The sequence below is a fragment of the Apus apus genome, chromosome 6 (genome assembly GCF_020740795.1).
Source record: "Apus apus isolate bApuApu2 chromosome 6, bApuApu2.pri.cur, whole genome shotgun sequence".
NCBI classification, from domain to species: Eukaryota; Metazoa; Chordata; class Aves; order Apodiformes; family Apodidae; genus Apus; species Apus apus.
This window is the reverse complement of record NC_067287.1, coordinates 33,574,587-33,592,626: the sequence shown is the minus strand read 5'-3', so window position 1 is coordinate 33,592,626 and position 18,040 is coordinate 33,574,587.

Here is an 18,040-nt window from a genome sequence, read left to right as displayed (position 1 = left end):
TATCAAAGTAAAAATTAACCCAAAGCATTATTACTAGTATAATTTTTTGAAGTTATTGTGCAGTATTTCAAGCATTAGCCCATCATCATTACCTACATGAGGTTATATGCATTTGAGTAATACATACAGCATTCACTGAAGTCAATGACAACTTGACTAAAATAATTCTTGAGGTATGATTACCAACCAAAGCTGCGACATGGCTTCTTAAGTAACAGAATCATTCATGACATTTGGGTGTTATACATATCCTGGAAGAGCATGAGGAAAGGTTGCCTACATCGAATTTTGTTATCTAGTCTGCACAGTTTATACTTGGCCTTTCTATAAGGCAGCTATTTTTTTTTTTTAGAAAAAGTGAATACAGAGAACACCTGTTTAATAATTAGTCTTTGTCCAAGGTGTTACTAAAGAACATTTTTGCTTATTTTAATCTACTTGGAGACTTATACTCAACACTCCTCAGTTTCTCTCATCGTATTAAAATGCTGCATGTTACATTTACCACATAGTTCCTACCACCTTAACAAGACTGCCTAGATACATAAACCATGTGAATTTTTGGCGTCTTTGCTGATGCTGTTTATAATGACTACAGTACTTGTGTTGACAAAAAAGACTTCCAACTTATTTTGCACAAATATTTACTCACCTTGGCATGTGAAATAAGAGCATTTGCAAGTGTTTACTATTCCGAACTACCTGGTCACCAAACCCTACATGGTGAGGACATCTGGGTCTGTCAAAACCAGCTAGAGTTTATACTATCCCCAATACTTAATTATCTTCCAGCTAATAATGACTATCTCTAACAGTGGTGTTAGAAAAGGATTTCAGAGCAAAGTGAGACGGGGTGAGCAGAGTCACTGCAGCTTAACTAATGCATTACCTATCAGAAACTTCTTAACAGTAATGTATTTAGTATTTGGCCCATGGTTCATGAACTATAGCCATTACTGTGGTCACTGTTTTTTTTTCACTGTATTTATTTCAAGGTTTAAAGAATTGAGCTATTACAAAATTTCTGAAGTCACAGACCACAATTCAGTCACTAACAAACAAGATACTGCTTTATTGTCATATCATAGCTATTCTATCAATTTATATATGTCTGGAAAATTCAAGTACAAGTTGCCTAACAGTAAATCAGAGAAAACACACGATAGGAGTTTTTAAATTGGATCTAATGAGATCTGTAAGGCCTACTCTGAAGTTCATTAATTACTCAGACTGCCTCCAAATATGCCTCAGAAATGTTCTTTTTGTGTACAACATTTCTTCAAGTCCAAGGAAGGGAACATGCTCAGACTTAGAACAATATGCAATCTTACACCCCCTACTTTTGCTAACATGCTTAGTTTATCAAGTATCAACAGTGCAAGTCCAAACTGAAGTGAAACATACAACTTGACTAAGATCTCATGAGTTTTCTATTGCAAGGGCACAAGCTTATAAGCAAGGAAGCACTTTCAGGTTCCACTAAATACCACACCATACCTCACCTTTACACAGGCTAAGTTCTTGACAGAATTCTACAGTGTTTGGCAGCTCTAAGACTGCAGTTCTTATTTATAAATTATCTGAACAACTGTGCTCTGCTCTTTCCCACATGGCCTCACGCTACACAAATGACAAAGCTACCATTTCATTCCCACTGGATACATGAAATGTTATCACTATGCATTACTAAACTGTTGGACACAACCACGCCTTTCAAAAAACCTTAAAAATACTATATTTGTTGCCCTACTTAACTGCAATAGTCTGAAGTGCAAAAAATAAACAGGAATTAAAGAGCAGCAGTTGAACAGATTGAACCAAGAGCTGCCCTTATTCAAGGATGATTGATCATAAAAGTGGCCACTATGAGTGAATTGTTTTCTTAACACTTAAACAACTGATGCATTGATAGAATTTAGCCAAATCATGTTTTAGATCAAACCTTGCAACATCATACCCTTTAAATAGTTGTGCTTAGTAGTCTTTTCTATACCTGCCAGTTACATTTCTCCACAGTTCTTCCACCTCTGACCATCCTTCATTGCACATGGTCTTATACTTCACAGAAAGACCCTGCAAGATAAAACACTTGCATCACTGAACAATTCCAATTCCTCAATGGAACCCAGGTCTAGAATACAAAAGAGTTTTTTTAATCAGTGTTATAGTTTGTCTGCTGTCATTAGTCCTCTGTCACAGAGCTACTCTTTTTTGTATTTCAGTTTCTAATTCATTCATTTCCTAATGTCTTCCATTGTTCTCCTAAAATTTGTTAATACCAGTTATCTCGGAGTTAACTGTTTCAACTACCATCATGCCTGAGCTCATCTGAAGTCATTACCTGAAAACTAGCTAGAAAAGAGCAAGACTTGTTTTTCTGCAACCAGCAGCACATAAAGTCAAGTGCACATGCTTTCCTCATGTCTCATTTTAACCGTTCCTCTGGTCTTGTCATCAAAACCAAGTTGTTCCTTTTCCCATTCCCTTGCCACTTCTCCAAAAGGAACCAAAAATGAACAGCGTCCAAGTCAGCTTTGCAAGGAGAACTGCAGGAACAGCAGATAGCTACCTGAGCCTTAAAAATGCATAGCTCAAAACGTTAATCCTAGGCTAATCCTTCAAGAGGACAAGTACATCCTTCCACATTTAAAATGGCAACCTGAACCCCATTTATAATCTTTACTCTCTCTTCCCGAGTACAAAGCACCCAAGACTTTCCCCTGCGCCTATCTAAGCAGTAGAACATGAAGACTTGCTCTTCCAGGAGATAAATATGAATTAGGAAATACAGAGGGCTGTGAGGAGCAATACAAGGACCAGACCTTGCTCCTCATCTAAACTCTTCTCCTTCTCTGATTACACCTCTAATATTTTTATTTTATGCTTCCTTTAACAACTTTTACATGTGAGTGTCATGAAGGTTATGGGTTATGTTATGGATTTTTTTTAGAAATGTGCTATGTTTTACCATTAATGGATTTTAAAGGCATACTATTCTCTTTGAGCTTTCCTTGAAATCTAGTTTGCATTGTCAGTTTCATTTTGACAAACAGGACAAGTCAAAAAGGAAAAATATCACCACAAAACTTCTCAGATCACATATAGATGACATCCTTTTTTATCAGCTGGTTCATCAACATGCATGCAGCTCAGAAAATTGGCGTCTAAGACACTCAAAGGACACTCCTACTGCTACTTATTATTCCACCATAATAAAAAGCGTTTAAGAGGTTAAAGAAAAAAAACTGTGGGGGACAAGTAGTCTATCAAAGTTTGAGTTGCAGTATGATCCAGCACGTTAATACCTTTAATGGAAAAATACATATATTTGGGCTAATAAAAGCCTTACTGTATTCTACTCTAACATCTCTTGATGACTTGACCATCACCAAAATATGAATAAAAACTCTCAGATGTGTTGTGCCAAGGGACTTAAAAATTTGCAGCATCTAACTACATAAGCACCATGTTGAGTACACCCCTGGGACACCCTTTAGCTGTGCACAAGCATCGACATCTTCCTATTTCTCCCTTCAACTGTTTCAGCATCACGCTGAGTTGACCAAAGAGTAAGCATATTTTCAATAAACATTTACTTGAGCTATAACAAAACCGAAGAAGACATCAGGATAGTTTGAAGAGAATTTAGAATCATCTTTCCCCAGTAGAGATGCTTCCACATAGCCACTCAGCTCAAAATATGCACACTTTATAAGCATTTTTCTTTCACCTCACCATTTTTTTTTCATTGAATAAGTTGTGTGCTCTTAAAAAGATAATTTGAAGGTCACTGTTGTGCAAGACAGGTTCCAAAAACCACATGTTGTACCTAAAATTTAAAACTCCAGATTTTGTGTGAATTTAAATTCCTTTTTTAATGTAAGATTTCACATCCAGGCTCTCCAGCCTTGGGAGTGTGGCATAAGATACGAAATATAGTTAGCATCTCAATGTGTAGATGGCTATTTGGATACTAGTATTCTGCCTAAGACTATCTGCCTCTGTCACAAGGGACCCTCTGGAAAGTAGATTGCTATGGTTGGTTATCAGTGGCAGAGCTAGAAAATGAAGCTTAGTCCCAGCAGTTTAACTCTATGATGAAGTCTATGCTGCACTCAAAATTTCACCTCTTGAGGGACTGCAAACTTGTTTCATAGGAAACTTCTTCTGTAGTAAAACTGTATTACATACTGTCCTCAGAACTCCAAGAAACTTCAAAGAAAAATAGACATCCAATATGAAAAAATATTTACTATTAATTCAAGGCAGAAACTATAATAATTCCTTCTGTTCTAGATTCACAAAAACATGTTTTTATATTAAGACGAACTGAAGCATTCACCAATGCAAGTAGTGAGACAGATACTCTAAGTGAATGTTAACCCTTGAGCCATATTATGCACTCCAGTAAACAATAAGCTACCAGGAGCACCTCTAACATCAGTATTTTTCCCAATATAGTTCTCCTAGAATTTCAGACTCACCAACAACCTACTAAAAGTCAAGCCAAGCTAAGAAGATAATTCATACCCACCTGTTTTTGAACAAGTAGCCCTTGCACATCTTCACACAGTAGCCCTGCTCTGACCAAGACTGAGTTATGCTACTTAGAATTTCTTACTTAAAAATTGCTTATTATTGCTTAAAATATATTCCTTTGTTGCTCAAATTAGAACTACAAAATCCTGAAAACCAGGGACACTGTGTCCTTCAGAGCAGACAGTAACATCAACAGCTAGCAAACTTTGCAGCAAATGCAACATCTCCATTATAAACATCTAATAACAGAAGAATTCATCTATGTACATCAAAAAAGTTAAGAGTATCTGCAACACAGGGCTTGCAATTTAATCATTTAAGTAAGCAGCCCCCAGCCCTTGATACTTCTTCAGCTTTCTTGTCTTTTGATCTCAATGGGAAACAACTCAGGACATCAGAATGGTCCTACAATTCAGACCTTTTTTTTATTGTAATGCCAGCATACATAATAATTGCCTTTTGAAATCACATTTGATAAGAAAATATTATTCATCATAATAAATCCACTGGAGGAGCACAGTTGCACTGGGACATCAAACATTTTAGGATGCATTGAGGACTTATTTTCATATGTAACATGGAATTGTCAAGCATATTCATCTGCAAATGGGTGTTCTTCCTTTGATTAGATGCTACACATCTGTCTGACAGCTGTAATACTTTATATTTAGACTGATAAATGAAATCCATTTCATGTTAACACTACTCAGTGTGCTTGCTAATTAATTCAGAAATAAGACTTATACATTTTACATTATCAATTATGCATGTGCAAGCACAGTACACATGGTTTAGTTTTGCAATGTGCAATTATGAAATGGATTAAGAGATGTCTGAAACTTCTCCTCCAAACATGAGAAAATTATTCAAGTTTTTCTCCTCATCTCATGTTCCTCCTTCCAAGAAGGATTTCAGGCCAAAATGATGCAGACATTCAATATTTAAATGAGGTTACTGATTTATGTAGCAGTACTATTCACATGCTTACAGCCAGGCACATACAGACCACATATGCCTCACTGGTTGAGCACACAGTATGTACAAGTCCCTGATGATTCTGAATATTTTAAAAAGCACATATCTAGGTATGCTTTTCAGCACAGGTCTAAACAGCTATGTACCTTGTGGCTTCCCGTTATCTCTATTACCATGACACAATACAAAACAATAAAAGGAAATTCTTTTAGTCACATGGATAACTTTCAAGCACCCACTATTCCATGTGATTCAGACTTTTATGACCCTGAGATGTGAATTGTTTACCTGCAACTTCCTCTCAAGCATTTTAGCACTCAAAACTCAAACACAGCAAGAATAATCACACTTGCTTTCAAAATGCTAAGTCCATGCTAGTTCTTCACTTATCCTTTCTAAAAAACCTAGAAAACTAAGCTTTATATTGTAAATGGTCAAGCACACATTTTCCTAAGAGCTACGTGCAAATAAATCCACCTAAGCCATTCCAAACTGCTTCATGCATACCAAAGCTTTCAAGGCAGGCATCAAAACACCCAAGACTAGGCACAAAGTACTTGTAGTAAGAAATGCCATTTTTCACTTGCACACCAATACAAGTTCATAAAAATCTTTCAAGAGCTTCCTCAGCATCTTTCAGTTTTCAAACAGAGATTTACATAACTATCCATCCAGAACCCAAATATACATAGACCAGACACAGCAATAGTGAACAACACACTTGAAAGGAGACAAATCAATTCATAGTAAACAAGATAAAGCAACCAGGAAGAGCAGTAACTAAAAATAGGCTTTATTTCCTCTTTTCATTAAAAGCTGGCTACCATCCCTCTCCATCAACAGCATGATCTACAGAGGTTTCCTTTTCCCCACACATAGAATTCATGGCTTGGATTCATAAAGAGGGTTTCCTATCTGTTTGGACAAGGGACAGGGGGCAGAACTGAGCAAGTCCAGGAGGCACCTGCAGCATCTCTAGAGTCATACATAGTCCAAGTCAGTCCAAGTATAAGTTTGTCAAGGCATACACACATTTTCACTGCCAGACCACAGATCGTTTATGTTTCCAACACATTTTCCCATCTATGATGTCATGCCATTCAACTGTTATAACTAAAAGCAAAGCCAGAATCCGGTGACTTCAGAGAACATGCCAAATCACCAGGTTAGTTAATTCACCTTATCAGTATCTAGGCAAGCTACTGAACTGTGTTGCATTTTTCTTTGATTAATGGAATAGAAGAACATGCTGACAGAATCGAGCAGTTATTTTTTTCCTCTTTCATAATGGCATTTAATGTGACTTATACATGACCCAACTGAGAACACAACAAGAATTGAGGCTCTTTTTCTCTAAACTGTACACAAAAGGAGGAAGAAGAGATGTTGTTTAGGAAGAAATGCTCACACAAGCTGTTAGCTTTTTGCCATCGGGCTCTGAAATTCCTATTGAACTAAGCAGTAGTATCATGGAAGGACACAAGGCAGGCAATTTCATACTCCCAATTTCAACTGCAAGTAAACAAAGGAGGATCCAAACTTCAAGAATCATAAATTTTTTTAAGTGCAATTCTCTACCTCAAGAACTGACAAGTTTTCTAAGTCATCATTACTGTGATAAGAAACCCATGGTCTAGGAGTTCTCCATCCCAAAGACAAAACTGCAGTCCTGCCACCTGCACTACTGCAGAATTGCCTACTACAAAGGCCTCACCACTGCAGTATTAGGGTCAAGCAAATAACTCGCCTTATTTGTATGTAAGAACACAGGATAATCTTGAGCTTCACTCATGTATCCAATTATGAGATAAAACCTCTTTTGTTGGTGTTGTTTGTTGTTTTTTTCTGATTACATGCTCATCCATCAGCCTGCTGGATGGCAATACACAAGTTATTTACCTTTCTGTACTCTGAGTAACTATTTGTAAAACAGGGACAGGTACGCAGCCTTCTGTTGTAAAGGACTGGCAGATCAATTGATAACATCTCAGAATTGAGTCTCACCACTGAAACAGTGTTTCCATGCTAAGGCTTTATCACACATATATTTTGGTATCATATTATTTTTAAGTTGTCATACTTCTGTAGCTACTACATTGGAACTTAACCAAAATAAACATAGAAGACCTAAGAACATTATGTATATAGTCTGACAGAGGGGGTCATAGTGACAGATTCCACAGAGCATTTCAAGAAATATTGAACTTGTGGCCATGTGTGTATCTACATTGACAGAAGAAAGCAGACGAGTCACTGCAGTATATTCTTGCACTAGCTTTGAATTTGTCTTACACTTACAGGAAAGGTGTTTACTGCCATCTTCAGGAGCATCTGTTTTGTCTTCACCTACAACACACTGTTCTCTACAGAATGGACAGAATCATTACTGGAGATAAAGATTCAAGAGCCCTCCACTAAAGGTACAAGAGCAAAGCTACCTATGCTTTTTTTCCTTCTTAATAACTGGACCCAGGAAAAGAATTTCTGATCTAAGAACAAACTCAATCATCAGAACTACACCAAATATTTGAAGTAGTCAAAATTTGGGCTCAATTTTTTTATTTGAAAACCAATTACATGGACACTTACTTCCAATACCTTCAAAACACAGCAATGTAATAAATCTCATGCAACAGATCATGGCTCTGATACAGTACTTATTTCTTAAGCCAGCCTGAACTCTAATACAGTCAAGACTCACTTTAGGATAATACTTAGATATCATACACACAGTAGCATCCTCTTCTGCAGAATCTCCTAATAGAAATTTAGTCCACAAACTTGCCAAAAAAAATGTTGAATACTTTTATATTACATATGCTTTAAGAGATACTTCTGCTCACTAAAAAGAGGGGGAAAGTCATTAAAGAGAGCAACTTATGCCATATCAGGTAGAAGTTACTTATACAAGATTGCACCCCATCTTTTCCAAGTTAGCATTTTCATCATACCAGGGTTACCACAGGCAGAAGGTGCAGAGGAGCAGAGAATGAAGAATCCATCAAAGCAAGCAGTATATCTTGGAAGAAAAATCAACCAAATTTTAGCATTTGTTTTATCCTTTTTCAAATAAATGAAAAAAGAGCTGCAAGTGACTAAGAAAATAAATCTAAGTAGAGGAAGGATGTCCAACTATATTTTTAATAGCTGCTAATAAGCTTAAACAGGGGAGCTTTCCCAGGTCTCTATGTGAAAACAGCAGAATTCTAATTGCTCTGGGCAATTATTAATTTAGACTGGCAGCTAAGTGCATTTACACTAATTATACTTTACATTTTATGCATTCCAATTAAAAAATCAGTGTCCAGAATTTTGAAACATTTTTATGATTGCTTACTACTTTTTCTGAATGGTTTTAGCAGAAGTTTGGTGTCTTGTATGAATGTCAGCAACACAGCACAAGAGTGGATTCATCCAACATGAAAAAATTCCAGTAAACATAATTGAACAATAGCAACTCAAGACAACTACTCAAGCAAGTCCACACTGAAGCACTCCAGGTCTGCAACACCTCACTTACGCAGAGATAAACAAAGCACAACTCTTGAGTCATTTCTTGTTATGGCAGGACCTACTGCAAAAAGAAGGCCAGGAACACAGATCCTTGTAATAAAGGAATGGATAACTACAGTGATTACAGAATAGAGTTACTGACTGCAATTCTTACGCAGGAATTTATTTCAGGAGCTCAACTATCTATAGGAGAGCAACTCTGGGTCTCAGGCTCACAAGAAATTATCTGAGCTTTTGCTTAGCAAAAAAATACTAATTAGCATGACGTTCTTTACATCCCAAGCTATTACACTTGATTCTTGCCTTTAATCCAAATAACTTACATATAACTAATTTACCATTTCCCAAATTATATGCAAACCTTACTGGAAAAAAACTTCCACATTTCTATTACATTTTCATACAATAAAAAAAAAAAAGACTGCAACATGGTCACCACTCCGAGGGGCATATTTCCTCCATTTCTTTACTCTCTCCTCTTGACACCCATGCCATTATTTCCAAATTGTTTCACTGATTTGACTATCACTTAATATATCAAATGCCCTGCTTGTTACAACTAAATTCCCTCCTGTTTATACACTCAGTCTAAGTCAGATCTTCTTTGTCAAAGTGTGACACCAAATACTCACGTTGAATTCTTAATTATTGTTCAGAAAGCAGCTTGTATCCAAAGAAAGCCTCTTCTCATAACCAGTTTTACTGTTTGTTGTAAAGACTCACTCAGTAAGAAAACTTGATTAGCACAGCTCACTAAGCGTTCCAATTATTCTGGGTAACTCTTCATCTTTCTCATTTACCAAGCCATTTATTTTGTCATGGACAATATGTATCATAAAAATGTTTTAATTATTTCCAGTTCAACAATTAAAACATTGAGAGAGGTCCTCTGCTGGCCTTGGCAGATGATCATGTTTTCATACAGACATTTATTTCTGATTTTCTTAGCCAGTTCTTAAAGCATTTGATATGGGATTAAGTACCAGAGTCATTTTGGTTTTGTAAATTAGGACATCATGAGGTATTTAGACAAGCAAAATTTATGAAACATTTCTTTCGCATTTAAATTGTAACAGAACTCCTTTCCCTAAGTCCAGGCCATTCATTACAATGCTTTCTTTGCAACATCAAATGCTCTTACCATCTCTAACATTCGTTAGCTTATGAAGTGTAGTCCTACAAAGAGCTTATAAACCAAATACCACTGACACTAGATCACCATAATTCTCAAAACTTTTCCTTTTGCTGTCTTAAATGACACTTAAACAGATGTCCCAAAACAGCCATGGTATCAGGAGCTGAAAAAAAAGGCACACCTCAGACAAAAGCATCCATTTAATTCCTAAAATGGATTAGTATTTTAACCTCCTATAAAAATACCTCCCTAATTCTCTTCTATTCCATGACCTAGGGAGTGCTGTCCTCTAATACAATTTTAAATTTATCATGCACAATGCAGAGGGATTGTAACTGTCTAGGGTTCTTCTATAGGGATAGTGCAGAATGAGAATCCGACTCCAAATTAAGATACATAAAGAACACTTGGAGAATCACAGCCTTGGTTAGGAAGATATACTAAAACAAGACAAAAAGGTTAGAACATATTTTCTAGAGCACAAACCTCAGAAAGGTGATACCATCCAGTACACACTGTCTGTGATATGATCCAGACAACAACAGGGTTGTTCTGGTCATGGAGGTTGATGCTACCCCAGTATAACTCCAGAGAACTCTGGGCAGCCACCTCTGGCAATACCTTCCCTCCCCTTGTCATCCCTGTATTGACACTGGTCAAGTTCCAGGTACAGTAGATGTGGTTCCAAGAGTATGACACATAAGAAAGAATAGGGAATCATGTCCAGGTTTTCATTCCTTTTTATCTTTCTTACTAAACAAGCATCTGTATTTTGCTGTCTTAGAAACTACTTGCTTAAATTCTTACTTCTTTTTTTCTATAATAACAAGCCATCCATTGTCATTTATTTTCTGTCCCTTGTTCCTGGTGGGAAAAGATCTTGTTTCTAGTTAGAACTTAAAGAATCCACATATATATATGGCAACTTTATAACTTTTCAAGAACTTGACTTGAAACTTGCGAGCCCTTGTAGTTCCTGTAAGTGAGAGCAGAAATAGCCTTTCCTGTGCAATTCACTGTGTACGGGGGGTAATTCTGACACCTAATGGCTGCTTTTGTGTATGGCCTGTGGTAAGTCCTGAAAAAACACAGCGATGGCATCAGAAGCAAATGTACCAGTTGAAATGTTATTTCGAGTCCTCAGAGTTAAATTACACTCCCACACACTTGGTGGTGTCTCCTGAAGCACAAAGTTATCTGCAACCTTCTGCTGAAAATTCAAGTTTTAAGACCCTTTATATTCCCCTTCGTGATTCACCTGTAACTGTCTTCTTTCACTACTTACAGCCACCTAGATTCACAGGCAGCAATGACAGTGCCTTGTGTTAATAAGCACCTGCCTGATCAGAGCCACTCCAAATGGAGCCAGCAGGCAGGGCAAGTGCATCTCTGCACAAGGTGTGAAAAGCATGTCTCATACTTCAAATATTATTAGAGCATACTTGGCATATTCTCAAGTCAATTGCTAGGCCATGACCAACAGATACAGAACATGTAACACGTACCAGGTCCTCCCCAAAGTTTAAACAGACTGCACTCACAATTACAGCATTCTTTTCAACATCAACTTTTGCCTGATCTCAGAGTGCTCCTTCTACACGATTCCGCTCTTCAACAAAAATGCCAAAGCTCCTCTGAAACCTCCCAAGACTTTTTTCCCTTCCCCTCAAGTAGTTACACAATTACCTGGGGCAAGGAAATGTAAAGAAGCAGTTACCCTGACACATGCCCTTGCCAAATTACAGCCAAGTAGCTGCATAGCTCCTCCCAGGATTGCTGGCATACACTCAGTCTTGCTTTCAAAAACTTTAAACTAGTTTTGTATTGAAATGAACGAAAAATAATGCATTTGATCTCACAACACATGGACCAAGTATTGCTCATTGTGAAGGCCAACATATCAACCTTGTAGCTTTTCTGAATGCCACATCATCCTCACTCCTCCCATTTCATGGGGACAAAGGACTAAGAGCTAAGTGTTTATGAAGGCAGCCACCTGATCTGTGGATCATAAAAACTAAGCACTGAAAAGTAAATTGAATTCCAAGGAAAAACTAGCAAAAAATTACTTCTTTAATGTCACAAATCATTTCAACAGGTGACTTGGGTTCTAAGGCTTAGCTAAAAGGCACAAGTGGATGGGTCAGGTCAGGGAGACCCCCAACAGACTGCATTTAGGAACAACAAATACTGCTACCAGATTTAAAGGCAGGGGAACACTGTGACCATACTTGATTGGAACACCCCACCAACTTTTAAAAGCTTGTACTGAGACATGGCCAGTACGAAGTAAACCTCATGATAAGCAGATCAGTTTCCAAAACACTGCAAATGAAGTAGGGAGCTCCAGGTGCTATGGAATAAACTTGGCTGTGAGTTCATAATGATCACAAAACAGCTTAACCACTTGTTACTAACATGCCTTTCCTTCACATGCCTTCCTCTGAATTAGCTTCAGCAGTTGTGTGGTTGAGAAATCACTGCTTACAGACATAAAAAATTACGATTCATGTAGCAAAATATTCTCTTTCTGACAGCTTTTTGCTTAATAATGCAATAATAACACTGAGAGATTACAGCTTCCTACAATTAAATCTAATTACCTAGGACTAATTTCTTCCTGCAGTGATCTAGGTTAGGGCTTTACGACATAGGTTAAAAAAAACCCAAAAAAAAAACAAAAACAAAACACCAAAACAAAACAAAAAACCACAAAAACCCCACGAACAAACACCAAACTTTCCAATAGAAAAATTCAGTGAAGAACCTAAGAGCTAATTTGATGTGAAGAAGCCACATCAAAAATAATAATTAGGAGAAAAAAATAGTAATACTTATTTAAGCATACTTAAAGCCAGTTCATGTATATACTTCCCATTTCTAGTGTGGGTTAATAAACCAAAACAGGTTGTTGCAAAAAATGACAGACATTATACTCAACATCCACACTTACAGAAATGCCATGTCTTACCTATTTGTTCCTCAAGATGTCAAATGAACTTATTACAGGTTTTAGAAGTAAAAATATCAAGAGCTATTAACTATAGTGCATCCTAGCCAGGAACACATTCTTGACCAAAGTCAAGCTTGTCTATGCCCAGCACCCTCTTTTTACCAGGTTTCATTCCAACTGAAAGAATATTTCCACTTAATTTCCACCTATAAGGAAGCTATAAAGCTGTTTGAGAAAAAAAGTCCTTTAAAAACTTGAAACGTCCTTTATAACAGGCAAAATACCATAGCAGCAATTTATTTCTCTAATTTTTTGTTAGATACACTCTTTAGTCATCTGCTATTGCAGTAAAAATTATTTCAGCCTAACAATGAAGAGAGGAGGATATTATAACATGCACAGCTCATCAGAAGGGCCAATCCTTTGCCATAATGTAGGAAGAAATAAAATGTTCAAGTTCTGACTCTAATTTCGAAGTATTTTGCTCCAGGAAAAAGAAATAATGCCACGTTCTTGCCAGGTGATAGGATTTAAGAACAGGCCTGCAATCAGAGAGACACCTTTTGCTCTCGACTACCTCACAGAGATCTAGTTCTGTTCTTCCCCTCAGCCTCTGGTGTACATGAACATGACTCATCAGCAAGTGTAATTCCACATAAAAGGTGTTATTCTAACATAACGAACAAACCTTAGCACACATTATTTGCCTTGAAAAAAACCCCAGGTGATTGGTATCTTGGTTGTGTTTGTTTTTAAGCAGCTCCCTGTGCAATAGCTGAGCTGTCAGCTCTCCTCCCTCAGCCGCCCGCTGAGGGGCCTTCCCCAGGAAGGACGCGGAGCCGCCTCTCCAGCTTCAGCACCGCCTTACCTGCCTTTCCACGCCAAAATCCAGCATCCCAAAGGAGCAATCTGGTCCTAGAGAAAACAAAGTTTCCCTCTTCCAGGCCGTGCGAGAAACCAAGTGCAAGCCAAGAAGAACGCTCCAGGCAGAGCCAAGGCCAGGCAGGCTGCGGGGCCCTCCCGGCTCCCGGCCCTCCCTCACCCAGCGGGCCCCGCGCCCCTCAGGCCTCCCTCCCACCCAGGAGGTTTTCATTGAAGCCACATCTAACACCCCAGGGGTGCAGCCCTCAAGTCAGGAACCCATTTCAGGAAAAAACCTCTGACCTTACTGAGGAAAGCAACCAAGATTTTAAGAGTAGAAACATAAAAAGGAGAGAACCAGGGGTCTTAAAATCTTGTTTCATCACAAGATACAAGTAACTCACCCACCAGCAAAGCCCAGTTGGCAGCAGGAGCTCCTGCAGGTTGGCCTCACTCACCAAGCACATTTGTACCTCTAGGGCTCTCTGAAGTTCTCTTAAGCAGGTCTGCAGATGCATGCAACCACAAGACTACTCAAGCTAACTCCTAATCCCAAATGCTAGTAACAAGTTACCACCGCCCCAAAACATGCACTATATATACCCTGTCTTTCCCTCAGGCTACAAGCTGAGAGATGTTACCCAGGTGGCTCTCACCATTAGCCAGAACATCTCCAGCTGACTTGGCTAGTTAAGTGAATTTTTATCTTCTCAACCCCTCCACTAGCAGCTGGCCAGGCTTAGAGGAAGACCTGGTGTGGCAGCTTGAACAGGTCAAGACTCCTGTTTGGTCCGTGTTAGACGGGGCCTCTTGAAGAGAGAAGACGCGGCACTCGCGTTGTCTGCCAGGCCATTTCTGACAACTTGCAGTCTTTTGCTCTGTTTCAGAAGAGTTTGGTAAAGGAACAGAGACTTAAAATGGTATTTTGGCACAAATAATGTGAAAACAGGTAGCTGAGGAGATGAAGAGGACTAAATGAGTGTCCTTGCTGGGGCCGGGGGCAGTTTACTCTAATGCAAAAGAAATACACAGGTGAGTAGGAGTAACAACTACACAGCTGATTTCTGGTGGAGAAGAAAGGATCTGAAACTGCTCCTTGTTTTCCAATTTACATGCAAACTGGAGCTCTTGGGCTGTATTTTTGTAAGTTTTTATTCAGAAAATACACAATTATATTTTTGTTTCAGTGGAAATAACACTACAATGTATCACATTTGGTTTGTTTGGTTTTTTTATTGCAGAAGATGCACACAACATAGTGAAACACAATAGTAAAGTACAATGGCCTCTTGGGCTACCCATAAACACCCTAAAGTTAATTATTCACTTGTTGTTCATTCAATTATTCATAAAGCAATTAATGTTAATAAGAACTAATGATTTTAAGGCCCAGCAAAGACAGTATAGTAAAGATCACAAAGCTTGAGTTATGTGAAGCCTGATGTTCCTGCCATTGTCGAGGAGTTTTAAAATTAAATATTGCAGATAGTGTTGGCTTGTATTTGCTCATAATTGTAACCTCAGACAATTCTAAATCTAATGCTGAATGTAAACTAGAACCAAGTTGCATAATTTCCTAGAAACTAGAAATAAAATACTGCTATTCAGGCTTAGATAGATCAATCTCGTAGTTATACATTTTATAAAGAACAAAGATTGATTAGCCTACTCAACACTGAAAATTCTGGACATGATTGGTTCCTACAATATATTTTAGATCAATTTTTTTTTTTCCTCCTCAATATTTATACATAGTAATTAGTTTTTAATAGCATTTTTCAGACATGCAGGTTTCAATCTACCATATATCACAAGCAAGAAGTTCTTTCTGATCTTTGTATTTATCTGAAGAACCAGTCAGACACATGGAGATCTGCAGCCTCTGCTAAAAAGGAACTTGCACCAAAATTTATGGCAGTTTTGAATATATTACTCCAGAACTGGGTTTTAGCAAGTGTTACATTTTGTGGCTTTTTTTCTTTGAGTCTGAGTTTCAGCACTGGCTTAATTATTTCTTGGCTGAAGCAGTGATCAAAATACAAAATTCATAGTGGAAACTGGCAACATTGAAGGATGTGAGCTACTGAAATGAAGGGTTGAATGTACTCAGACCACACAGTGGGCTGTTATCATCTGTATTTCAAAAAGAAATAAATCCCACTAATTCTTTCTGATCATGATGAGAGGAGGCAACAAAATGGGAATAATATGTCTTTAATGTTGGAAGACAGACAAATTTTGCTGCCAATATAATACATGTCACAGCAAAGGAAAACTTTATAGCCTGGATCCGGGCACAGTGGAATCACAGTTACATTAGTGGGAGTATGACTGACTTAAGGCAGCAAGTTGTCCCAAACAAAATACTCTCATTTCTAAACTTAATTCCTTCTTTGTTAGGTTCCAAATATTGTGTGCTGTTATATATTTTCTGACAGATCAACAAGTCATTAGCTATTAGAAATCTCACCCAATGTAATCAAGTATGAATATTAAACAATTAGCCTCTTAGACATTCCGTTTTCTCATCCTTTTTTGAGATTCTGATCTTAAAATCTGAGATTGTATCTCCTATGTCAGGCAGATTAGGTATCATCAGAACTCGAGAACCAAAGTATTCCATTCTTTTCGAGCTCTCAAGCAGTGGCATGTAACAAGTGGCTGGTTATTTAGCTAAGCACTCTGAAAAATTCATGTATTGAACGATTTGCCTCTTTTCTGTTGCAGATCTGTGGGTGCTAAAGTCTTGCAAGAACAGCTTGCTCTTTGTTTACACAACAGCTTCTTTTCTTACCTCTGGTCCTGGAGATTGTTTTTAAAGTATGCTTTGTTGTTAAAATATTTTTGGGCACAAAATTGTACCAGAAAACTACTAAACTTGGTAAGAAACTGAAGAATCTTTACCTACTTTCCAAACATGAAGCTACACCATAGCAAGACTCAAGCGTCTTCCTCAAACAGAGAAAGGAAATTTCTGCTCTAGTGGCTGAAACAGGCTGGTTTTAAAATCTGTTATTAGTAATTACTATTTTGGTACTGGAACAGTATGCAAGTTTTGCAGTTCTTCCTGCTGCAGAAACTCCTCCACATGTGGGAAAAGCCATGAAAGCCCATCCCAGGAAACCAAAAGGAAAATGACATGCATGGCATGGTACAAAAGAACAACCATGCAAGCCATAGCATGTGAAAGCAGCAACGCATGTCAAGATCCCATGGGATTTACATATCAGACCGGGATCCTACTCAGGCTTTTGGAGTCGATTTGGGATTGTTTCACCCTTTATGCAGAAAGATCTGTGCCCTCCTGGTGGAACCCAAACCACGCTACTGTCCACACAGCTGAGCTCTTTGCCACACCAGTTTCTCTCCCGTTGCTCCCTAGTGTGTGTCAGTGCACCCAACACAGAGCTCAGCACTCCGGCTGTTCTCTGGAGGCAGTCTTTAGAGAAAGATGCATTTGTCAGGTGCAACTGAAGAGAGACAAATTATTGCCATGCACGTGACTCAGTTCACATGTATTTATTACTCCACTGTTGGAGTAGCCTTGGAGCATTTGTCTCCATGACATTTGATTTTCTAGCTTGTAGGTTCTTTAGGATGCTACTTGGCAGCTGATCCTAAGGAAACCATTGCTGTTAACAGGTAGCAAAGATGCCTGTCTCCTCGAAACAGTAGTTGCTTTCCCTCCTCTGGCAAAGAGACAGCAGCAAAAAGCACAGCCACACGGAGGTACGAACGCCCTGTCACCGAGCTCGGCCCCGCGCCCCTCATCAGATACACGTCCCGGGTGGGTCCTGGGCCTGCCGGGCTCGGGCTCTCCGGGGCAGCTCCCCCATCCAGCCCCCGCTCCGGAGAGGGACCGGCCGCCATCCCCACCTGGGGACCCACTCCCCGACCACCCCCCGGCGGCTCCTCGCCACGGGCGGGGCGGGGGGGGGATGATCCCCGGGGACCGCCCTCCCCCCTCGCACAACCGGCGAGGCAGGCGGCCGCGCCCCTCCGCGCCCCGGGCCGCTGCCCCCGCCTGCAGCCGCGGCCTCCTCCCCTCCCCGGGGCTTCCTCTC